Here is a 26,670-nt window from a genome sequence, read left to right on the forward strand (position 1 = left end):
TGGTTGTATGTTGAGGGAAGTTTATTTTCTGTGTGTGAATTAAGTTTTTCATTCTTTGTTGTTTTTATGCGAAAAAAGGTCAAATGTGCGAAGGAATTAACGTTAGGTCCTCAGGCGCGTTGGTCTGTCAGTGCAACGGACATCCACCTGGCCCCAATGACCAAGTGGCTGCACTCCTGTGCAACATTGCTCAGTTTGTAGTGGTTCACCCGAGCGCGCTAGGGAGGAAAAAGGTGCAGCAGAATTCAGCTGAGTTCTTCAGAGCACGGGCAAGGGACACTCGCGTAGCTCAGGCGGTTTTACTTATGCATTATCTGAAGCCGGCCCGGCCCTGTGACGCACCGTTGTAGTTGGGCGCGTACCGGGAAACGCGAGGTGTGTTTTAAGGCGGGCGGCGGGCCACTTACCCTGAAGTAGGTTATCGATTACTCAACTCGATCTCGAGCTACAGCACGCTCGCTGCAGACAACGCCGCTGCCGCGACGGCTGCGACGCAAGAAGTGGCCTGGAAGGACTACGCGCCGGGGGCCACGACACAAGCCGAGCGACCGAGAATATTTGCCACCACATTCTCCTCACCGAATCCAGCGAAATCGGCTCGGTAGTCGAGAAACGTAGGTAGCTCCCAAGTGCGTCACACCATCAATGGATGCTCTCGCAGCAGACATCAGTGATCTCACATGACGTGACATGTTTGCTTTTCTACGATGTAGTAATAATTTGAAGTTCGACTTACAGGTTTCATGGATGTTGTTCTACATGTTGTGTTTTTGTTCCGTTTTTAGCATTGTTCAGGCCAGCTTTCCTTTAATTCATTGGTGCAGATTTTTTTTCCCAGTTTCAGTTTGCGCTACGTCGTCACAAATGACTAAACGTTATTTCATTTGCTCGATTTTCTTTGCGGAAATTTGACCGAAAATTGTTCCGAAAGGACAGCATATTGCGATTCACATTTGATAGCTTTTGACGTCGGGCGTTTTGTTCTTAAGCCCGCAAATGGTGTGGCAGCGTCCCAAAGTTCCAAGATCCTTGAAATTAAGCCGCAACAGCTGGAACTGTATAATTTGGCGATTGCTTATTTTCCAGAGCCACATATTTACACAGGAAAAATGACCAAAATGTATTACTTTTTTTCGGGGCAAGCTCGGGGAAGAGTTGGCTCTTCTCCAGACCCTTGAATGCCCTCTTCTATAAAAGACACGACAGCTGTTTTAATAGCGCTTATTCGCTTCAGTAGCGTCCTATGGGAACTAACCTACAACTGTTACTTTCACATTTTATGCACTAATTCCGGCAGTAGGTTTTCTTGTGAAACATACTGGAAATCGTGCTTCGATTTTTACTATAACGTGGTAAGTAAGGAGCATTTGGGATACATGTGTGAATATATACGGTCTGCAAAAGTATCCATTTACATTTACCGCATCTCTTCACTGGTCTCTACAAGTTTTACAGACGCAGATTTCTGAAGACGTGGTAAAAGGGCATTATATGGCGGAGCCATATCTCGAATATAAGGATGTCCAAACCATTCATTTTTTCCCATTTTCCCATTTTGAAGCAACTTTTTTGTTTGCAGGTACAGTATCCTTTACAACGCAGGCCTTTACATACGTTTTTTGCGAAGTGCGAATAGATTGCATAGTATTCGTTAGTTATTATTTTACCGTTCGTAAGGTATTCAATAAGAGTAAGTCCTCTGGCTTCTTATAAGTATTTGCTCATAATCTTTCCATCGTACTATTTCTTCTGGTGTGTCTACGTCGTTAACTGTTTCAAACGCCTTTAAACATCAATTATTTCGCACCATAACAAGTCATGTAATTTCTCAGTTTTGCTACCTGTGACTAATTTTGCATTGTTCATGCATATCGTCTGTAAGAGAAATTCGGCTACGTTTTAATTCTGTGCTGGAAATGAAAGCTAAGATTCATTATCTTTTCCAGCATTAGATGAATTTCCATTGGCGTTAAGCCCCCCACACCAAAAACTTCGTGACTGCACTATACGCCAGTTTGTCCGAACGAAACACACAGAATATGACTATTTTAAATACGCCTTACAAAGAAAATTATCCCCAAATCACGTTGACATTAAGATGTGCCGTTGAGCCCATGCGAAAAAAAACGTAAAACAATGCTTTACGCCCACGACAGCTGCGGCAGTTTTAACACTCGCCGTAGCCAATCAGGGTACCTGTTCCTCCAAGCTGAAATTCAAGTATATAAGATAGACCGAAGCACATGAGGCTATAGTGGTGCTTCTAGGTCTAGACAGTTTCTCTCTTCCTTGTCCTCAGGCGCCTTTGTAACAATGGTGGCGTGAAATAGAACGATTTGTGAAGTTACATCTTTGTGGTCTCAGAACTACCGCTCGCGTGACAGGATACCACTCTTCCAGTTCCGCATTCGGATGGCGTGATGTCTACCGTTGTATCCTGCACGCGCAGGTTAAAAATGTACATCGCTGTAGGGAACAACTACTCGTATGTCTCCATGCGGACATGTACGAGTGGTCAATTTGTTGAGGCGTTAACGAAGTAATTAACGAAATCTGAAGATCACCACCTTTTAGTTGGAACTGGAATAATAATATGTATGCGACATTGTGAACTCTTAGCGTTGTGGGGTAATGTTTTTTATACAGAACAATATTTGTTCGCCTTCGGTTGAAGGAGAGGAGTGTAACCCTCATAGTTGTGCTTTCGTGTGCTGTTTATTAGCTTCAATTACATCGCCGAATCCGCCGTGTCGAGAAGAAAACGCTCCAAGCGTTTCGAAACTAGTTCATCTCGTGCGGAGGAACTACATTTTGCGTTATAATGACTTATTTAACGGTTGCAATCGCAAATCATCACTAATTCGGAACAACAGTTTTAGTATTTTGTGCATGTTCAGCAACTGTAGTATTATACAATGAAACAATAAGCAACCACTTCCATATAAGAAAAAAGTTATTATATCCGTGGGTTAACCGAAGAATAAACGTATTTATGGCGGCGAAGTAAATTGTATACTTCTATGACACACAAGAAAAACCATTTGATTTTAACTTACAGACAGCTCTATCCACAACACACACACATAAGGTCACGAATTATACGCACATTATACCAGTATGAATAGTTAGGTACAGTTTTAAGTTATTCAGAAGTGTCGCCAACACTATCCATCGATAATTAGTTTCGGGCGCTAATGACCGTAGCAGTTTTGCGCCCTAAAACCATAACAAAACAAAAAAAAGATAATTAGTTTGTTATTCCTCAGATTTCATGGCGGACATCTACGTAATACTTGCCCGTAATGGAACTGGCGCTCTTTGCTGTGATAATATATCCTTTCTGAAGGCACACTATCACCTTTATCACACAGGAGAAATCGATGCCTCTGGATTGCATTACAGACTCAGATAAAATGTAAAAAGCGAGACACTTGCTGGTCCAATCATTTTCTGATAAGCTCTTTTAAGTACAGAAACAAGGCTTATGTTTCTATATATTTTTTTATTTTCGAGTATGAAAAATAGCAATGGGAGTGAAGGGAAGAAGACAACACTACCACTTGATGCGTCACGTGCGAAAGTGAAGATACCGCGAAAGAGGCTTTAAATTTTTTTGCTGCTACTATTAACTGCCGTTTATCTACATTTGTTATAAAGATGGAACATTTGTTTGTAAGGATAAGAATGCAGTAACACATCGGATGTTACCTATTACAGGATCGTCTCTACGTTTGGTAGACATTAAATAGGAAACGGCAGTGAATTTTAATCAGGATTTTAGTTGTATTTGTCCTGTCAGTTCAGACTCTTCTTAGCGGGAACACTACCGCAGGTGACTTGAATACCAGGATTTGATCACGATTATTCCAGAGTAAAATACGGGCCCGTTCTTTCTTTTACGTAGTCCTTTCTGTCTGACGTCTCTCTCGAGGAATTAAGAAAGGGAGATTAGAGTTTAAAGTCCCATCGACAGCGCGATCATTAGAGACGGAATACAAGCTCGGATAACGAAAGGATGGGGAAGAAAATAGGACGTGCTCCTTTCAACGGAACCACCCCGGCATTTGCTGGAGAGCTTTATAGAAATTACTGAAGGTCTAAACCTTGTCCGGACAGGGTTTGAGAACCTTCGTTCTTCCGAATTGAGTCCACTGAGCTAAACACTGCGCCACCTCGCTAGATCTCTCGAGGAATAGAACAGTTTACTGTCAAATGCGACCGCTATCTTTATAAAAGAAAACAATAACGACAAAGAGGTTAATGTGCTCTGAAAGAACCTCAAAGCAGAAGTGACACGAGCCAAGACCTTGTACCATGGAGAAGTGAGCCTCTATAACAATAACAGAAAAGAAAGGCGCACAGTAGTAACCCAGGTACGTTTGTTGATGTGTAGAGCAGTAACAATTACAATCAAAACGATAAAACGCGCATTATGAACAAGGAGATATTAAACTACATTACTGCGCGCATGCATTGTATTGCTAATAATTTTTACTGACTCTGGTACAGGATGAAAAAACAATGCCCGGTGTTGGCGTGTGGCTGTTACACTCACCGAATAACAGACCGCAGGGCTCTCTCATGATAGATCGGAAACAGCGCGAACTAGGGCACAGGTCAGCTGCCACAGAGGGCATCGGACATCGATCGCGTCCATCAGCTGACTTCAGCAAGCATGGCAAGCATGCGTCTCTCTCTCTCTCTCTCTCTCTCTCTCTCTCTCTCTCTCTCTCTCTCTCATGCGCGTGTGTTTTGCCTGGATGGTATCTCCTCCAGGCACACATCACTGAACCGAAACCCGTTATTAGCCAGTGATTCGTGAGACGGTAAACCTCTTTATTTTGAGTTCGTCAGATTAGAACTTCACTTACTCTTTATTCCATTAGCCTTCTGCGCCAGTTCGGTTCCGTGTGCATATTGACAAGTAACTGCAGCGTTTGGCTGCTTAAATATGGCACAAAATACACCATCCTCTTCGGTAATTATCTACTACTCTACTGCGGATGGCACCTTTTTTCCTACTAGAACGAAGCACGTCTTATTACAACAGTATCTTTTAAGGACAAACATGACGTTCGAAGACTGGAAAAATCATTGTAATTTAGATTCCTCTCTTACTGATTAGTGTAGTGTTTTCCTCCACAATGAAAATCTAAATAAACAGAAATGAAATGGAAATCCACGAAGTAAATAATTACTACACATGTAATTAAAACAATGATTTGCCATGTTATTGATAGCCTTTTCATAAACGAAGACAATCATTGATGGTATAAGATTACACAATCCATACGATTTTGCTCTAATGAACGTATGTATACAGCGATTAATGAATATATTATTCTATAGACTAAGTGTATTGGGAATTAAAATACAGAAATACACAGGAAACATTTGTGGTATTCAGATAAATACGGCAGAATTAAAGCCTTACTCAACTATCCACAACTTACAGTCAGTTTGGTTAATTCTAAACTACTTTTTCCATTTTTTCGAAAATACTGGACACAAAGTACGTAACACATCACAACAGATATGATAACATTTTACATATACGCTTGGGTATGTCGAAATGTACACTAACTACAACGTATTGGCGTAAAATTTCTAGTTTAATATTGGTAAAAAGTTACACTGTCATTTAGGGTAACTTAAGGCTAGTCTTAGAAAACATAGTATTTTTCCTATGTCTAATGCTCTGAGTAAATTTCGGTAATGCCAGAACGAAATCAGGTGTTCGCAAGAAGTAAAAACAAACAGCGTTAGTTCAATGTTGCAGGTTTACTATGAAATATCAAGCGGTTAGTATCGTCGCTAGAAGCTCTCTTTACAGCCAAAGCAATCTGAAATACTAACTAGAAACCACGAAGATAATAAAATTGTTACTTTTAGTAAAAAACAGTTACGTAGGTGGAGCAGCAGCCATTCGGAAAAAAACTAGTAAGCTGTACAAAGATACCCTGAACGGTAAGAAGTTACCCTGATCTACTGTAAATATGTTTGAAGACGTAATTTCACTAACGTCAGTTGATACCACATGTACTGAACCTCGATAGAAACCGATTGAAAGATTATTAGTAAAATAGTGACGCTAGTCACATATGGTTTAACTGTTGGGGAGAAAACAAAGTTATTAACAATGAATGACAAGGTAATATTTGTTGGAAATGTGGTGCATCTAATAAAAAAAAAAAGAAACCAGATTACGGACATTATGGTATTCAAATCTAGAGTATTATTCAAAGGAGAGGAAAGGAACATAAGGTTTTAACATCCGGACAACAACGTCATTGAAGTACAAGCTCTGACTGGGATAGGAATACGACTGTGTCCTCTTCAAAGGAATCATCCCGGCATTAGCCGCAAGCGATTTAAGTAAAGAATGGAAAACCTCAACGTGTACTGCTCTCCCGTCGAAAGCGGATCCTATGTTGTTACCACTACACCGCACGGTAGATTATCATCAAACAGACATAAGAACAAATACCTAATGAATTCAGATGCATGCTGCTTGTATCGTTACACGCAAGCAGAGCCCATGCTAAAATTCGTTGTCACAAAACCTACACTCCGCAAGGTACCTGAACGGTGTAGCGGACGGTACTTTATGTGCCACTATCATTTCCTTCTTTCCTGTCCCAGTCTCGAATGGTCAACAACAAGAAAGATTGTTGATAAGCTTCCGTGTGAGTTCTTATCTCTTTGATTTTTACTATCATTGCCTTTCCGTGGGGTATACACAGGAAGAAGCAATAAAATGGATGGTTCTTCTAGGAATGTATGCGCTATGAACTTTCACAGTAAATCACGCCGTGATGGAGAACGCCTCTCTTGCAGCTGAGCATCTCCGTGCCGCTTTCGTGCTTAGTGAATGAACCTGTAACGAAACGGACTTCCCTTCTTTGGATCTTTTCTGTTTCCTCTATCAATTGTATCTGGTACGGATTCCAGACCGACGAGCAATATTCAAATATGACCGAACGAGGGTTTTGTAAGCTATCTTCTGTATGGGTAGATTACACTTCCTGTTTCGCATACGTAGGAAACCCTTGATCCATACAGACTGTGTGACAGTTGTTATGCTTCGTAGCGTACCTCGACTGAATTAGAATACGACAAGGGAAATTAATGTTCGTACCGAGGTTTTACTAATAATTTATTTCTGGCTTCTAGCATACGTACTTTCTAGCCATACCGATGTGTTGGATACTGATTCCCTCTCTCCTTACCCATCCAACTCCTCTCACTCCATATATGTCTGTAGTAGTACCGAGAATCGTTTACACCTCAAGATATATACGTGCAGCCAGAAACGTGTGGAGTATTTTAAGTCATTCAGAATCCGTACTTCACATGAAACGGCCGCTCTGTCCGGGCTGCCTGACCTTCAGCTTAAACACACTAGAGAACACAGCACGGAAAAAACGACAGTGAAAAGCTGTGTAGGCGCAAGGGCATTCGCCACATGACGTCACACCGTGCCGCGTCGCTCAGTTGCTACCGGCTGAACCGTGCACACAGCGGGGAGGCTTGAATTAATGATGCCGCCGATCTTTGCCTTTCATACAAGATACACGCTGCGCCCATTAGCTGGCATTCCAGGGGACACGCGACGTCCTCTGCCTTTACTGCACCTTTTACTTCGTTTGACAAAGTGACCGGCTTTCCTAGGATCGTTATCGTGAATACTGATCCCGTATCACTTCTCAAAACAAAGTAGATCGGACAGAACAATTGTATTTATGAGATAAAATTAAGAACTTTGCTCCTGAGCTTCCAGCTTTCTCGAAAACACTTATCCGCAGTGGATAATGATAAAGTTACTTGAAGCTAATACAGAAAATATTAAACACTTTATTTGTGTTAATGTATAACGTAGTAGACCAGCTAAACAACACATACATATAAAATGCTTCTAGCAAATATTGCGGAATACGCCATGACATATCAACATTAATTGTAACGTAAATAACACGCACAGGAATAAATTCCTCACGTTCAAGGTTTCTTTTATTGCTTTTAACTAACTTTTTTGCCGAATCCCAGTTCTTATTTTCCAGTATTTTCCATTTATATGTTTTTCTAAATTTCTCAGCTTGCTTGTTAAGGATATATGATTAGCAAATTCTAATTAGCCTGTCGGCTCATACTATCCACCTGTGATAGTAAACTTCAGTCAGAACAATGACGCTGTAATGTGAGACAGCCGCACAATGCGTAACAATATGGTAGTTTCTATGTTTAAAGCAGTTCATCCCATCCAATTGAGCTGTCCGGATTAACTGTAAGAAGTAGTCGTTCAACGAATTGTCTGGTCAGACACTTGCCAACATCACCAGTCGACAGATTAATGCAGAACTGTTACTGGAGCCTGCCTTTGAGAGTACTATGTGGATTCCCTGCTGCCGATATAAGTTGTTTAGAAGTCTGTGGTAACGTATTTACTGAACTTGTTTGTTTCATCTGTAAATAACACGAGGGAGACGAACAAGAAATCTATTATATCTTGTCGGAACCACAGATGGAAGTATACCCGTTATGGTTAACTTATGTCTTACTCGTGTAAGATGATATTCCTACATAGGCCGAAAACTACAAGCAAGGCAAACAGAATAGATTTCAGACTACAGTGTCTATGGTGGTGGTTAGTGTTTAACGTCCCGTCGACAACGAGGTCATTAGAGACGGAGCGCAAGCTCGGGTTAGGGAAGGATTGGGAAGGAAATCGGCCGTGCCCTTTCAAAGGAACCATCCCAGCATTTGCCTGACACGATTTAGGGAAATCACGGAAAACCTAAATCAGGATGGCTGGAGACGGGATTGAACCGTCGTCCTCCCGAATGCGAGTACAGTGTGCTAACCACTGCGCCACCTCGCTCGGTGCAGTGTCTATGGTAACGTGAACTCTTATCAGAGCTGTGGCTCATTCTCATGCCGAATCTTATCGTTTTTTTTTTTTGTTTGTGGTTTTAGGGCGCAAAACTTCTATGGTCATTAGCGCCCAGCCCGTGACGTAGGAAACAGGAAAAAAACGAAATTTAAAATCAGCAGCAAGGGGAACAAAGTCATAAAATTTGAGAAACTAAAGGCAGAAGGAATGCTTAAAAATCCACTATAGAAATGGGTTGGTTGTCCCCAAAAAAAAAAAAAATCAAATGACTGACGTCATTTCACTGTCACTAATAAACTGTAGAACGCGGTCAGCTGAGCGTGTGTCATCTGCTAAAATCAACGATAGATCAGGCGATAGCTGTAGACGGGAGCGTAACGGATTAAAATAGGGGCATTCAATTAAAAGGTGTCTGACCGTCCACAGCTGAGAGCAGTGGGGACAGAGTGGGGGAGGATCACCGCTTAAAAGATGTCGATGGCTAAAAAGACAGTGCCCTATCCGGAGTCTAGCTAAAATTACCTCCTCCCGACGACGCGTTCGGGAGGAAGAGGTCCAAGCGCAAGGAAGGGCTTTCACTTCCCGCAATTTATTGTGGGGAAGTGTTGACCAATGCGCATGCCATAAATGAGCAACTTGGCGACATAAACCGCTCCGTAGATCGGTAAACGGAAGAGACTGAATAGCTGGCCGAGGAAGAGAGACTGCAGCCTTGGCCGCTATATCGGCCGCCTCATTCCCACAGATACCAGCGTGACCCGGGAGCCAGAGGAACGCCACTGAGACGCCCCCCAGGTGGAGCAAGCGCAGACAGTCCTGAATCCGGTGGACCAGAGGGTGCACAGGGTAAAGAGCTTGGAGACTTAGGAGAGAGCTGAGAGAATCTGAGCAGATTACGTACTGTATCCGCTGATGGCGGCGGATGTAGTGGACAGCCTGGAGAACAGCGTAAAGCTCCGCAGTATAAACCGAACACTGGTCGGGAAGCCGAAAGTGATTTGGGGTGTCGCCAACAATATAGGCACTCCCTACACCTAACGATGTTTTCGAGCCGTCGGTGTAAATAAATGTGGCTTCCGTCATTTGTGCACATAGAGCAGCAAATGCCCGACGGTAGACAAGTGTAGGGGTACCATCCTTGGGAAATTGACATAGGTCTATGAGCAAGTCGATCCGGGGACGGAGCCAAGGCGGTGCTGTACCCCAAGTTGTCAAGAAGGTTTTAGGAAAGCGGAAGGAGAGAGAATGGAGCAGTTGACGGAAGCGGACTCCCGGGGGTAGTAGGGAGGAGGAGCGGCCTGCATACCCGACATCAAAGGAGGTGTCGAAAAAAAGGTCATGGGCTGGATTAGCAGGCATGGAAGACAGATGGCTAGCATAACGACTCAGAAGGACTGCCCGCCGATTGGACAGCGGAGGTTCAGCAGTCTCAGCATAAAGGCTTTCCACAGGGCTGGTGTAAAAAGCTCCAGACACTAAACGTAATCCACGGTGGTGGATAGAGTCGAGACGCCGAAGAATAGACGGCCGAGCAGAGGAGTAGACTATGCTTCCATAATCCAATTTCGAGCGCACTAAGGCGCGATAGAGGCGGAGAAGGACCACTCGGTCCGCTCCCCAGGAGGTACCATTCAGGACACGGAGGGTGTTAAGGGAACGCAGACAGCGAGCCGAAAGATAGGAAACGTGGGAGGACCAGCACAGTTTTCTGTCAAACATAAGACCCAAGAATTTAGCGACGTCGGAAAACGGAAGGTTGACAGGACCTAGATGTAAGGAGGGCGGAAGAAACTCCTTACGTCGCCAAAAATTAACACAAACGGTCTTACTGGGTGAGAAACGGAAGCCGGTTTCGATGCTCCACGAGTGGAGGCGATCGAGACATCCTTGAAGACGTCTTTCAATCAGGCTGGTCCGTTGAGAGCTGTAGAAGATCGCAAAATCGACCACAAAGAGGGAGCCCGAGACATCAGGAAGGAGACAATCCATAATTGGATTAATGGCGATGGCAAACAGTACAACACTCAGCACGGAGCCCTGGGGTACCCCGTTTTCGTGGGAGAAAGTACGGGAGAGAGTAGTGTTCACCCGCACCCTAAATGTGCGCTCTGCCATAAATTCGCGAAGAAAAAGGGGCAGCCGGCCTCGAAAGCCCCAAGAGAACAGTGTGCAGAGGATGCCTGTCCTCCAACAGGTATCGTATGCTCTCTCCAGATCACAAAATATTGCTACCGTTTGGCGTTTCCGGAGAAAATTGTTCATGATGTAAGTGGAGAGAGCAACAAGATGGTCAAGTGCAGAACGATGCTTTCGGAATCCGCATTGGGCAGGTGTTAAAAGACTGCGGGATTCCAGCCACCAAGCTAAACGGTAATTCACCATACCCTCTAAAACCTTACAGACACTACTCGTGAGAGAAATGGGGCGATAGCTAGAGGGGAGATGTTTGTCCTTTCCAGGTTTCGGAACGAGAACGACAATAGCTTCCCGCCATCGCCTGGGAAAGGTACTGTCGGTCCAAATTCGATGGTAAAGGCGAAGGAGGTAACGCAGGCTATGGGTTGATAAATGCAGCAACATTTGGACATGGATACCATCCGGTCCTGGGGCGGAGGAGCGAGAAGAAGAGAGGGCATGTTGGAGTTCCCGCATGGAGAAAACAGTATTGTAGCTTTCGCGATTTTGAGAGGAGAAAGCAAGATGTCGCACTTCCTCTGCACGTTTCTTCGGGAGAAACGCTGGCGGGTAATTTGAAGAGCTCGAAATCTCAGCAAAGTGCTGACCCAATGAGTTAGAAATTGCGACGGGGTCCACTAAGGTATCATGCGCGACAGTGAGCCCAGAGACCGGGGAGGAACTAGGCGCGCCTGAGAACCGTCGAAGCCGACTCCAAACTTCCGAGGAGGGACTGAAGGTGTTAAATGAGCTAATAAAGAATTGCCAGCTTGCCTTCTTGCTATCGCGGATGACGCGACGGCATCGCGCACGGAGCTGCTTATATCGGATACAGTTTGCCAAAGTTGGATGGTGACGGAAAATGCGAAGAGCACGTCGCCGCTCACGTATTGCGTCACGGCATGCCTCGTTCCACCAAGGAACTGGGGGGCGCCGGGGCAATTCGGAGGTGCGTGGTATTGAACGTTCCGCAGCTGTGAGAATAACGTCGGTAATATGTGTGACCTCATCGTCGACGCTGGGAAAGCGACGGTCATCGAATGTCGCTAGAGACGAAAAAAGTGTCCAATCGGCTTGGGCAAACTTCCAGCGTCGCGAGCGCATATATGGCAGTTGAGGCTGCAGTCTAAGAACACATGGAAAGTGGTCACTGGAGTGTGTATCATCAAGGGCGAACCATTCGAAGCGCCGAGCTAGCGGCACAGTACCGACCGCAAGGTCCAAATGAGATAAATTTGTCGTGGAGGCAGACAAAAATGTGGGGACCCTTGTGTTGAGGCAGACTAGATCCGCTTGGTGGAGGACGTCTAGCAATAGTGAGCCACGTGGACAAGGATGTGGAGATCCCCAAAGCGGGTGGTGGGCATTGAAGTCCCCAACCAGCAAATAGGGGGGTGGAAGCTGACCAAGAAGATGAAGGAGATCAGCTCGTGCCATTGGTGTGGACGATGGAATGTATACCGTACAAAGAGAGAACGTGTATCCAGAAAGGGAAAGACGGACGGCGACAGCTTGGAAGGAACTGTTTAAGGGGATTTGGTGATAATGGAGAGTATCGTGGAGCAGAATCATGAGTCCTCCATGGGCTGGAGTGCCTTCAACAGAGGGGAGGTCATATCGAACGGACTGAAAATGAGGGAGAACAAAGCGGTCATGGGGACGTAGCTTTGTTTCCTGAAGACAGAAGATGACCGGCGAGTAGGATCGTAAGAGGATCGACAATTCATCCCGATTGGCTCGAATGCCGCGGATATTCCAGTGGATAATGGACATAGGGTGAACAGAAAATGGAGGAACGTGACCAAGGGTGCTGTCAACTCAACGACTGCTCAGAGCTTGCGACCGACAGCATGGAATGGCATTCAGTCGAAGGCAGAAGATCCTGATCCATAGGTTGGTCAGGAGCAGCTCCAGCCACCAACGATCGGCCAGTTGACCGGCCACCAGCAGTGCGCCTCGGCGACACAGAAGACGGCCGAGGGCGATTTCCGCCAGGTGGTGCTGTAGATGGGACACGCCTTGGCGGAGAAGGAGAGGAACTGTGTTTCTTCGTAGCCTTCTTGGAAGTATGATGTTTAGATGAAGGAGGAACCGATGGTTGTGAAGTTGCGGTACGTAAAAACTCTTCACGAGAATGCTCTTTTTTCGAAGACTTGGCGTCTGACTTTTGGGCTCGAGATTTAGCAGAACCCGACGAAGGGTGAGCCATTGAGTGGGCAGGCGAAAGTGGTGAGGTTGAACGGGCGATCTTTGCGCTGGCCGATCTGACGACCGTGGTACTAAAGGTGAGGTCGCAAGTCTGCGTGGCCGCCTCCTTTGTTGGCTGAGGAGAAGCAAGGACAGTGCTGTATTTTCCTTTCTGAGGCACAGTGGGCTGTCGACTGGCGAGTAACTTTCGAGCAGCAAAGGTCGACACCTTTTCCTTCACTCTTATTTCCTGGATGAGTTTTTCGTCCTTAAAAACGGGGCAATCTCGAGAGGAAGCAGCGTGGTCACCCATACAGTTGATGCAGCGAGGGGATGGAGGTGGACAAGCACCCTCATGGGCATCCTTGCCACACGTAACACATTTGGCCGGATTGGAACAGGACTGGCTGGTGTGATTGAACCGCTGACATCGATAGCAACGCGTAGGGTTTGGGACGTAAGGGCGAACGGAAATTATCTCATAGCCTGCTTTGATTTTTGATGGGAGTTGAACTTTGTCAAATGTCAAGAAGACAGTGCGGGTTGGAATGATGTTCGAGTCAACCCTTTTCATAACCCGATGAACAGCTGTGACGCCCTGGTCAGACAGGTAGTGCTGAATTTCTTCGTCAGACAATCCATCGAGGGAGCGTGTATAAACGACTCCACGCGAGGAATTTAAGGTACTGTGCGGTTCCACCCGGACAGGGAAGGTGTGGAGCAGAGAAGTACGCAGCAATTTTTGAGCCTGGAGGGCACTGTGTGTTTCCAACAACAGGGTGCCATTCCGTAATCGGGAACAAGACTTTACAGGACCCGCAATTGCGTCGACACCTTTCTGAATAATGAAAGGGTTGACCGTGGAAAAGTCGTGACCTTCGTCAGACCGAGAAACAACAAGGAACTGTGGCAACGATGGAAGAACCGTCTGTGGCTGAGACTCAGTGAACTTACGTTTGTGAGCAGACATAGTGGAAGGTGAGGAAACCATTGCGGAAGAATCCCCCATGATTACCGGCGTCTCCGATGGCGCGCTCCTTCCTTGTGGGGGCCCTCACCGAGGGCACACCCGCCTTAGGTGATTGTTCACACCTCAGGTCACACCTCCCGACAAACGGACGGAGGGACCAATCGGCACTTTCGGAAGGTATCAGCTCGGGTAATCACCCCTCCCTGGGCCTGGCCGTTACCAGGGGGTACGTACGTGTCCTACCTGTCTACCCGGGGCGGGGAATTACGCGTTACCCCGTCACCGGCTACGCATGGAAGTGCGTGGGTCGGCCTTCAGACACGCACAGGGAGGAAGAAAGAGACAGGGAAAGGAAAGGAGAGAGGTCTCAAACGCCGCAGCGGAGAAAAGGGTAAAGGGAAGAGGTAAAGAGAAGAGGTAAGGAAAAGAAAGGACGAAGAAAGATGAAGACATACAAGCAAGGAAGGCGAAGAGTGCGGTACATGTACAAGCGTCCGTCTCCGGACGTAGGCACAAACCATACTCCCAGAGGGGGAGAAAGGTTAAGGAAAGAGCCAGTGGTGAGGGGGGGGGGGCGAAGATGGGGGATGGGGAAGGATACGGAAAGGGGGGGTATGCAGCCCGGAAAAGAAGGAAGGCCACATTAGCTCGGGGTCCCGTGCTCGCTACACACGTATCCACAAAAGAGTTGTGGATCCCCTGGGGGGAGAATCTTATCGTGATATCATAGAGACTTAATAGGCGTGGTATTGCAGAAAAACAGGTTCTTCTTTATGTCTGTATCTGACCTTTTTTTCTTCCACATTTGCCTTGCACATGTACTGATTTTCGCATCGTTCAGTCTGTAATCATTAATTGTATGCATCCCAGACCGGCAGCAGGTTGTTGAAGGAAAGCTTGCTCTCACGTCGTTAACTAAATAGCACCAGAAAAATACAGCGGGCTTATATGCGAGTGCAGGCTTTCTCGGCGAATTTCATACATTAAGTCTTCACGGGTTGTCAGCCGAGTAGCATCGTCGTCTCGTAGCAACGTTTCGATGGAATGCGTCTCCATTATCTTCGCCTGAAGACGATGGAGACGCATTCCATCGAAACGTTGCTACGAGACGACGATGCTACTCGGCTGACAACCCGTGAAGACTTCATATACCGCGGGCTTGTCCCTGTGTTGCGTGGTAAGTATTTATTGTCGCTTCTTTGAGGCTAGTTGTTATATTTCCTTGTGGAGCGCCTACCTAAACTGCAGAAACAGTTGTTTCGGATAGTGGTTGTTTCGCTTACTATCCCGCCTCATGCACACACGTCTACGGCAGCCGGTTGTCAAGTATACTGTACTATCATTACAGTTGACAGTTGAAACTGAGACGATAAATGCTGATCTGCATACGTTGCTCTCTGAGCCACGTTTGTATTCGTATCACAGCTAATGACACCTGACGGAAACACTACTCTCCACTTTCCCTGCTCCATCGATAATGAAGCAAGCAAGCCCTTTGTCCGCTTATTCTTTTAGTCTTCGAATATCGGGCACGTTCGCAATGGAGCACTGAGAATAAACATTGTGTACGTCACCTTGGAATTTGTGGCGAAAGACATTTTATGTACAAATGTAATTTTGGAGTGGCTGAAGTAAGACAGTCTACGTGGTTCCGTGTAAGAGTGATTTTTGTCTAATTCCACCTTATTGGTCGTTATGTGAAGTGTGTGAGGTATTACGTTTTTCGGCTCATCTCTGATCAGCTGTATTTTTAGGGTAAGCCTTTCTCTGGAGTTCAATGGGTTTGTTATAGAGTCTTCCAGCAAGTTACATTTACTCATATTTCTTCACCTTAGCTAGACTTGTGTGGGAACTTCGACTTAAATATTTGATGGTTGTGACTGCTTGTAGTTATTCTTTGGCGATGGGATCGTCAAACAGTGTAGCGTCTCTTCATATACTAAAGTTGATCAAAAAGTACAACCTGATTTCGAAACTTTATATTTATTGATGGAAAAACAGCCTACTACAAACATGGGATGCATTGCAAAATACCTACACAAACTAAGTTTTAGCTATGCTGTTACAAATGACCTATGTGTCCACCACCACCAGCTGCACGACAACTTTTTACATTTTTTACCACGGTTAATTCAGTGATTAAGCAATATTTCGTGGTAGCGGTAACGTACGTACATGGCGACTCCAGAACCCTCGTGACATTATTGAGCACGAAAGAAACGGCCCTTTCTCGAAAAAGCGTGTACAGTCCGTTCTTTTTTGAGGAAAGCACAGAAACTGGAATGACCTATCTTGAAAAACTGTAGAATTGACTCATTCCAGAACTTCAGGAGGACACTGCTGACTTCATTTTCCAACAGGATGGAGCTCCACAACACTGGCCCAGCAACGAATGCCAGTTTCTCAATGACGCTCTGCCTCAATGCTGCACAGTGCGCACGGAACCCCGAGACATTGCCCTGCATTCTTGGCCTCCAGAATCGCCAGATGTAACCCCATGAGACTTTTTTGTGAGGATATGTGAAGGACTGTGTGTTTATTTCCTCGTGACATAGAAGAAGTGAAGAACAGAATAACAGCCGCCATAGCTTCTGTAAAAGCAGATATTTTGTAAGGTTTATGACGAATATAGCTACCGTTAAGAATATGTTCATGCTGCTGCGGGTGGACGCAAAAGCCATTTGTAATATCATAGCTAAAACTAAGATTTGTGAGTACTTTGCAATTCATTCCATGCTTGTAGTATGTTTTTATCTATAAAATAGTTTCGAAATCTAGTCATCCTTTTTTTGCAACACCCTGTAGCTGGAAGACAATATCTATAGGTGTACTCTGTCAATCAAGCTTTTTAGAAATGAGACATTTGATCAGAAGATTTTTGGTTTGGCTTTACTTACTGATATCGACTGAAGGAACGTTTACTGTTACCGGTCACAATTTATTTCCAGTACTCGATTCAGAGGTCTACGTGAACTAAGACGACACGTATGTCTTGTGTAATGACTGGCACATGTCGTTTTAACCCTTTGACTACCAACTTTTTATTTTATTTTTTAGAGTAAAAGACTGTGTATGATTATGTTAGTTAATGTCTAGAAGTAAATATGAGAAAATATTTCCCGCCGTTTCGTGGGTGGGACTTACATGGGTATTTATGAGAGCCTCTATGGTTTCAGAAGACGAGTGCAAAAAAGTACACGAGATACAGAAAACAGACTGGCCTCTATGGCTAAGAACATCCCTCATCTGTAACTCATTTTACAGGTGCTCAAAATGGGCACCATTCAGGATGCAGCAAACGTCAGCGTCAATACTTGCGTGCAGTTCACTTACACGAGTTGTACCGGAAGGCGCGACAGCAGCCCGCTTTGCAGATCTGGTCATTGGGTTGCCTGTCTGCAGGCGAGAACTACAGTAATTCGATGCGGCAATACGCAGCAAACGGTTAACAAGGAAATTTCAATACAGCAGAATGTAGAAGTGCAAGCAGCTATAAGAATGCTGCAAACTATTAGCTTTTTCTCCTTTTCTATTGCGACTTTAATACAAAGCAATACATCGAGGTAAGTGTCAGTGGTTCTCTGACAACCTACTCCGGGCACGTATGTCCCAATGATAGTGAAAAGGTCGAGTCACATAAATCTACCTGATCGTTGTTTAAACCTCTGAAGCGGGTAGTGGAAATAAAATGTGTGTGTGTTACGGTAAACTTGTTTCAACCACTGGCTGAAGATGGCTTATTCATACGGTTTATTCATTTCGTATGCCGTATAAATTTCCCAGAATGATCATGAAGTGCTACCGTCACAGAATTGTTTCAATACTCAGAATGAGACAGAATCACGAGAATCAGTAAGCTCATATGTTATCTTCATAGCAGAACATGTAATTCAAGAAACAGTCTTAATTTAAGAACAAATAGACGAGGAAATATTAATATTACGTGTTTGTCTATCTTCAGTAATCAGTACACACTGAGGCTTTGCTGGCCTTAAGGCGTGTGCGTATGCGCATAGATGTCCTCGTGGCAAACTGTTGCCTTTAAGAATCAGGCGTTTGGATTCCACGCTCTGTTATGTCAGGAGAGGAAGGGAGTATCGCTGTTCACATTTGGTAATGATCATGTGCTTCCTCCCAAAATATTCAATAAACATTTGTGTTTATGTAAGAGGCCCGAGACGCCTAGTTTTCACAATGTTCGTCCACAGGTGAGGAAGTTACAAACTGTCTTCTGGACATGCTTAAACCGAAAGCCTGCCTTTCGCAACAGTATGTAAGTATCTGTTGCTATCAAGGGATGCTGCAGCGGAAGAAAACAAAAATGACCATTCTTGGGATATAATTTTTATTTACTGTTAATAGCTGACCTGTATTTCGATTATAGTTCAAGCGCTTGGAGAAGAGAGACCAGGTCGTATGGTTTGTAGCGTTTCGAGAAGAAATTTTAGCATTAAGAACGAATCCTGTCCTGCTTGGCCACCTCTATCACTAGTCAGTGATAGGCATCTGCAGCAAAATAACTAGCGGAAGCAGACTGCAGTTAATACCGCAAAACTAAATGCGCGGAAGCATCCTTTTAGACTACTACGCTCTTGATGGGCATCAGACAGATCCTTGATTCGTACTGGAACAAAATACACTTTCTGTTTGAAAGTGGCGCATTCAGCTACGTGAACCACATTGCTACAGGTAGAGTAGACTTGCTTGATTACTACGATTTTGCAAAGAAATCAGATAACGAGAATTAGGTTTTTAAAGACAAGGCTGCAGCCACCAGTACCGGTAATTCTAGTCCACCGTCGAAGGGTTCGCTTGAGGGCGCGGTGGGGGGGGGGGGGGGGGATGGTGGCTGTACTCTTCGTCGGATAGAAGGGTTTGAAAATATCCTCGACTACGCGCAAATTTTACGGTTGGTTCTTTCATCAGGATAGCGTTCCAGTACATCAGACACATTTGTGCTGATAACTTAGCTGCAATAGCTATCAGAAGCTCTTTAGCACCCTGCCTATATTTATAATCTTACCCCACGTATCTATCAGATTACTATAGCATGTGTGTGTATCTCTGTGAAAGAAGGCCGATTTTCTAGAGGAAATAAGTTTCTGCAGCCTTCGAACGAAAACCTGCATAAACTACAGAAGACACTTTAAGAAACCTGGTCGATAAGTGTTTTCAAACGAAGGAGATGCAATGGGTGCGGCCAACACTGTGACATCCCTGATCTTTGCTACAGTACCCTCGGTACAAGCAGGCTCGGTGACAGCAGCTCTGCACTCTTAACATATGCTGCGGCCGTCTGTGAACAGCGTGTCAGTAGACACGGTACTTGGCAAAGGTTGCGTCCGGTTGGGTTGAGAGAGACGCTGTCCAAACGGCCGCCAGGGAGAGAGCACGCCCTTGGGGAGTAGTTTCCCCAGCAGCTAATGGGCATCAGGTGCTACTGCCCACTAAAGGGACAGCACACGAAGGTGCATGTAACGGTACTCTGCAGCCTGGCCAATTATCTAAGCGAATACGCTGCAGCGGACCCACACGGTAAACGACTGCATTTTTTTTCTAGTCCTTAGTCTCATTGGTTTGATGGCGGCCCGCCACGAATTCTTATCTTGCGCCAACTTTATTATCTCTAATACCACTTCCACCCAACATAATTTGTTGGGTGTATTCCCTGTCCCTTGCACCAACTTCTCTCAGCATTTCTAAGATCTAAGATCTTTCACCATTTTAAATTGTCTAACGCTTTTTCTAGGTCGACAAATCCTTGACTCTTGACTTCCATTACCAAGCGCAACGTGAGAACTGTGTCTCTGGTACTTTTAGCTGAACGTCACTTAATAGATGCTCAGTTTTTTCCATTCTTCTGTATATTATTCTTGTCAGAAACTTGGATGCATGAGCTGTTAAGCTGATTGTGCGGTTTTTCTCCCACCTGTGTCCCACTGCTGTCTTCGGAAGTGTGTGGGTGGTATTCTTCCGGGAAGTCTTATGGTACATCGCCATTCAGATAGATGCTACACCACAACTTCTATAGTCGTCTGTTTTTCGCTTACCCCGATGATTTTAGAAATTCCAAAGAAATGTACCGCTTCCGCCTCATTTCATCACAAGTCTTTCAACGCCATATTAAGCTGACTAATGCTGGATCCCTATGTCTTTCACAACAATATCCGTTTGTCTTCTATCTCGTAGAAGCCTCAATGTACTGTTCCCACTGATCCGTGCTCTTCTCTGCGTTTAACAGTGGAATTCCCATTGGACTGTTTAGCGTTGCCGCCCTTGTTTTTTATTTAATCGTTGGTTGGTTTGATTTTTCTATTTGCAGAATCAAGTCTTCTGACGATCTTTTTTTTTAGATTTCTTCAAATTTTTCCTGCAGGCATTTCGCTTTGGCCCCCTGCACTTCCTCTTTCTTTCATTCCTAAGTGATTTCTGCTGCTGTATTCCTGTCTTTCCCTGAAAAATTTTGTACTTCTGTCTTTCGCCGATCAGTTTAAGTATTTGTTCTGTCATCCAAAGTTTCTTCCCATTTCCTTTCTTTGTACCTATGTTTGCGATATGAAACTAGACTTTGAGATTCAGATGAAAGACGTTGCAACTATGCAAATTATTTCAGGAACTATGGGAACGGAGGAATCTAATTACAAATGAATGACAAGGTTGACTTAATGGCTTAAAAGGCCTCAAGAACGCACGACGGTGAAAACGTATGGTCCATTTTGCGTTTTGTGAAAATCAAATGCAACAAGGTTCAAAAATGGTTCAAATGGCTCTGAGCACTATGGGACTTAACTTCTGATGTCATGAGTCCCCAAGAACTTAGAACTACTTAAACCTACCTAACCTAAGGACATCACACACATCCATGCCCGAGGCAGGATTCGAACTTGCGACCGTAGCGGTCGCGCGGTTCCAGACTGTAGCGCCTAGAACCGCTCGGCCACCCCGGCCGCCAAATGCAACAAGGGACAGTCTTTTTATGGTGACAGTCACCGAAACGCGAAGTCGAAGGAAATATTACACACCACTTTGGTTCATTTACTACGTTCATCAACATTTCTTTATGCGGTCAGCATTGTATATTTCTTTTCTCTAACATACATTTACTAGGCTAAATTTTGTGCACCTTCGGTAAACTTTGATGTAATGAAGTGACAATCCATTAAACATAGGGCAAAAGGGAGTACTATTTATATTTTTGAGACGTAGCGAAAATACAACAGGTTTCAGCCCTCTGCACAGTAGAGCAAGCGTGTGAATACGTATTGTAGCAGCACGGACCAGAGGGCGAGTATGGGAGCTGGTGGGTATTGCGACTTTAACGAGCAGCAATGAGGCACCGCTGACGCAGCCAACTAAGGGGACCAACGTCACCAGGACACTGCTACATACGGCTGCTCTGCCAAAACTTAAATGGCATGCTTTGCACGGCCAGTCTTTTTTTTTTTTTTACCGAAGTATACACAGTGAATATTAATGAAACCGACGAACTGCAGGGACGGACTCATTACTGAAAGAGGAGGAAGTAAGGTCGTATGAACATGTGTCCGGAAGTGAATCGTTTCCACGGTAGGTCGCACTGACGAATGAATATTTCTCTGATCACGTGCCGTATGTTCCTTGTGTGTTGCAGGCTATGTGACTGACGCAGCTTACTGTAAGCAGCATAATGGCCCATTATTAATGTCGGGAACAAGCCGAGACGGTGGTGTGTACGGCCAAGCAGATGGAAACGGTCGAGAGGCAGCACGGTCACACCAAAACAAGTTCCCTCACAGACACGAACCACATCACTCAACATTTCAATCCCGTTTTGGGCGTTGGTGTAATCATGGGTCCTTTCAGACAGACGAACGTACAAGGAGGCAGAGGACTGTGCGTACACCATATTTGGAGAACCAGGTTCTTCAGGATACTGAAATGAACCCTACTACAAACTCCAGGCGAATGGCCCACCAACATTGTGTGAGCCGAAGTACGACTATGTGTATCATGCATGACATCCGCTACTATCCATATCACCTGCAACGAGTGCAGGGATTATCAGCAGCGGATTTCCCTCTGCCGGGAGGATTATGTCTATGGTTTCTGCACCAGACGATCAAAATTATGGGGTTTCTGTCACCAGTCCTCTTCAACGACGAAGCAATCCATACCACAACTGGCATCATCAATCTGCGTAATCGTCGTCTGTGGATAGAGATATCCTCGGGAAACGGTTGAGGCATCTCATCAGTATCCGTTCGCATTAATGTGTGAGCAGGGATTCTTGATGACCGCGTACTTGAACCTATTATTATTATTCAATAACGCCTCGATGGAGGAACGTACCTGGACTTCCTGTGGAATACTCTACTGGGCAACTTGAGAATGACCCTTTGGCAAAACGACAGGTTATGTGGTTTCTGAATCACAGAGCACCACTCCATTTCCGCATTACAGTTCGCCGACACCTCAACGTCTTGCCCGGACCTTGGATAGGACGTGGAGGCCCTGTAGCATGGCCTGCTAAATCACCGGACTTAAACCCCAGCATTTTACCTCCGGAGGCATCTCAAAAGCGTCGTGTAGTCTGAACCAGTTCCTGATGTGCAGACCCTTTAACAGTGTGTTCACGACGTCTGTGACGCTTTTCGGAGAGAGGCTAGAGCGTGTGAAAGAGTGCGGCAATCCATATTGCAACGCGTGAACGCGTGTGTTGCTTCCCACTTTGAACATCTATTGTTACGTGAATGCGATGCAGCTCTGTCTTGTGTCCCGGGACGATTTGTTGTCGCTGCACGCATACCGTTCATTTCATGTCCATAGGATCTTTTTTCCTGCATTTCTAGTCACAAATTTGCCCCTGCAGTTTGTCGGTTTTTTTATGTTCACCCTGTATAGTATGGCCATCCGTGGCTGATCTGCTCCTTTTTGAGTCATCTATGGTATCGTTGAAATAGCACAAATTGTGCGAAATGAATAACGGTACATAGTAATGATGTTGATGAAGATCTAAGCTAGCTATAACGAACGGAGCAAAAAAAGGTGAACTAAAGAGGTAAAGAAACGTAAAGCTGTCGGCAACCCGTAGGTAGGTTAATAGACCATAGTGCTTCATTAGACAGAGTTCCTCTGTAGATGGTATGTCACTGTCTTGCTCCGAAGTTTGAACTGACTCAGCCAGCCAGTTACAGGATGCCCTATAGTTTAATGGACTCCGAAACATGGTCCAGCTCACCTTTTTTCACATCAACAAACATTCCCAGAGGTTAAGGAAGTGCCAAGTGACACATAAAAACTCTGACTCACCGGGGACATAACCCGAGACGTCTGGATCCTTGCTCTCGCTCTTCACAACTGAAGTATCGAAGGAAGGTAAAAAAAGACAAACAGCCGACGTAAGCAAAACGCTACGAAACATGTACGGATAAAAATAAGTAATGCAGTCATCAGTTTGCCGTCCGCCTCACTTTTCATCTGTTTTCTGGTGATAACAACAACTCATCTGCGCTCCTTTTTAAAGTATCTACAGAGGTTTAGAAATGAGGTTAAATAGGTAGGGTACCATAATTAGTCCCGTAAACAACTTTAAATTCGGTTGAGTGTAGATCATGAAACCAAAAAGGACGGTGGAGTCAGAAATTGCGATTTATAATATTTCCTCATTGAACACTAAGTGCAGACGTATACAGTAACTGAAATGTAAAATTATGAAATTTCGTTAAACGAAAGTTAGTCTTCAGCTCCACTGAACGCTGATGGTTAGCTATTGGCAATAAACTGTTTGAATTGTTAACATTCAGTTACCTGGTTTGAAACGTTACCCCTTGAAGTAACTATCAGAAACGAAATTTTAATCTAACTTAAAACAATAGACACAGTATGCCAATGACCATATCCACCTCCCTAAATAAGTTGTCAGCTTGCTGACTGCCATGTGGAGGAACTGGGTTCGATTCAAGTTACTGCCAAGAATCTTTCTTTCGCAGGACTGGACCGTGGTGCACCAAGCCTCGTGATGTGAACTGAGGAGCGTCTTGAGTAAGTGGTAGCATCAGATATTTTAACCGTTAACAAGAAAGCGACAACAGCCGGGAGAGCGGTGTGCTGACCATCCCCGCCTTTCCACACCGCATCAACATGACGCCACTGGCTGGAGGTTGACACGGAGGTCGGTCGGTCCCAACTGGCTTGTCAGTGTCCAGAACGTCCGAGCTGATACGAGGTGTGATTGGAGGGATTGTCAGTATTCAGGAATATGACAGAACGAGAATTCGAACCAAGAAAGTCGAGTGAACATGGCCTCTAAAATGCATACCGTAAGAGATACGGGCGCTTTTTGAGTAGAAGAGATGTGTTTCAGAGTATTTAAGATGAACGGGTTTTCATATCTCTTAAGGTATGTACTTTAGACGCAAGTTTGCTGGACATTTTTTCTTGTTTTGGTCCATACACACGCGCCTCTAAATATGAAAAGCAAAGATCTCGCAGGAAGAGATTTGTTTCAGATTATCTAAAGGAAGTGCTCATAACTCTTCTGGTGTGGGTTTTAGAGTCCTTGCTTAATGCACTTTTTTGCTCTGAATAATCGTTCCTGTCATATTCCTCAGTATTAACCATTCCTCTTGGGACAACATGCATATATTGTAGTTAACGAACATTTTTAAGGAGGAGAGCTATGGTTAAGTTTTCTAACTAAGGCGGTGGCAGACAATACTGATTCACTACTGTTGCAGGTTTTCACGTAAACTGGCAGTCGCTAACTGGGCAAGTGTCAAGACTACATATCTGGAAGTCCGGTGTTCAGTCCTCCAGGACATTCTTGGCATTTATCGCTTCTTTCACTTCTGACCATAATTTGTTAATGTGACAAATGCCTTACAGTCTGGTTTGGAGTCTGAGTTAAGCTGTAGGGCCCTCTATACCCCGATAGGTCAATTTAAGGATCGGAGAAACGGAACGGCACACCGACTCCAATTAGGTCGTATATATGGAGATGGTATCTAATCTTTCAGGGGTGTCCGAAAGAACAGATACCATCGGTGACCATGCACCTCTCTACAATGGAATAATTAAATCAGTACCTTAAGCTGTCGACAGGCGTTGATATACATCAACGGGGACAGTTGAAAATGTGTGCCCCAACCGGGACTCTAACCCGGGATCTCCTGCTTACATGGCAGACGCTCTCTCCATCTGAGCCACCGAGGGCACAGAGGATAGTGCGACTGCAGGTATTCCCTTGCACGGTCCCCATGAGACCCACATTCCCATCTCCATATATAGTTAAGGCTAACCGGTCATTGACCTTCTCCTTCTGTGCGGATGCACACGCATTGCCCGAACTCTCTAAGATTTTCTGCCGCGAGTAATGAGTGTAGTGCGCAGGCGTATTACTAATGTAGTGTATGGACATGAAGTTGGGAATGTGGGTCTACTGCAGTCGCACTATCCTCTGTGCCCTCGGTGGCTCAGATGGATAGAGCATGTGCCATGTAAGCAGGAGATCCCGGGTACGAGTCCCGGTCGGGGCACACATTTTCGACTGTCGCCGCTGATGTATATCAACGCCTGTCGACAGCTTAAGGTATTGATTTAATTACCATTCCAATTAGATCGTGTCTGGTTAAGCAAAGTGGTCTGCTTTACGTTTAACTGAAAGAACTATCAACGGCACAACCATCAAGCTTGAACCATCTAGAATGTGAGCGCCATCTTCATCAACGGACGCCGTCAGATTTGGAAATTTAGTATTGAACAACAGAGTAATGACTATTTGCCCAAATCGGTCATCAATTATCAGGGCAGAAGGTTCCGCAGACTTCGCCAAGACGATGGTAGTAACAACAATACTTAATTATGTACCAAATGCGATATAATTTGAAAGGCCGAGGGCGTGTGTGTTGGCGAGCATGACAACCACAATTATTTCAATAATGACTACGTTGTTTACCATGACGACTCACCTCTACAGCACATTTCGCACCGTCTATTTCTTCGTTTGTCTGTAGTGGCGACATTTAATGCTCTCTTTATGCCTACGTCGAGAAGTTTCACACAGGCCACTCGACAAAAAACCTTGGTGTGCGACAGACAGTGGATTTAACAGGAGACAGCGAGTGTTGGTCGACATGAAAAAAGAGGAAGTGCAGAAGAGGTGTGGGAAAGACGATCCTTGCGAGTAAGACAACACGACACAGCAGCAGCAGCGGCGCTGCGGAAGCCCACCGGACACGCGGGCGCTACTGTTACTTTGCTCTGGATAACTTCACGATGCGAGGACTTACATTCTCCCAGTAAATGGGGTTCTGTGTAACAAATTCTGATAATATGAAAGAGTTAAAATTTTGCATCCAAGTTATCGCTTCGTGTACCTCGCAAATTGCGTTAACATCAAAGGGCAACACAACAGCAAAAAGGCTGAAAAATCGATTCTATTTCATTCATTAAATTCAGTATCTTTTATGCA

At 44.9% G+C, this 26,670-nt stretch overlaps 1 protein-coding gene and 1 non-coding gene across 10 annotated transcripts in view; both read right to left on the reverse strand.

Annotated features, from left to right (window-relative positions):
• LOC124776660 (nuclear receptor coactivator 7) overlaps positions 1 to 26,670 on the reverse strand; it is a 703,675-nt gene that overhangs the window by 405,149 nt on the left and 271,856 nt on the right. The window lies entirely within an intron of this gene.
• Positions 25,339 to 25,413, reverse strand: Trnat-ugu. Its single transcript has one exon. It is a non-coding gene; the product is annotated as a tRNA-Thr (tRNA).

This window comes from Schistocerca piceifrons, chromosome 2 (genome assembly GCF_021461385.2).
Source record: "Schistocerca piceifrons isolate TAMUIC-IGC-003096 chromosome 2, iqSchPice1.1, whole genome shotgun sequence".
In the NCBI taxonomy this organism is placed as follows: domain Eukaryota; kingdom Metazoa; phylum Arthropoda; class Insecta; order Orthoptera; family Acrididae; genus Schistocerca; species Schistocerca piceifrons.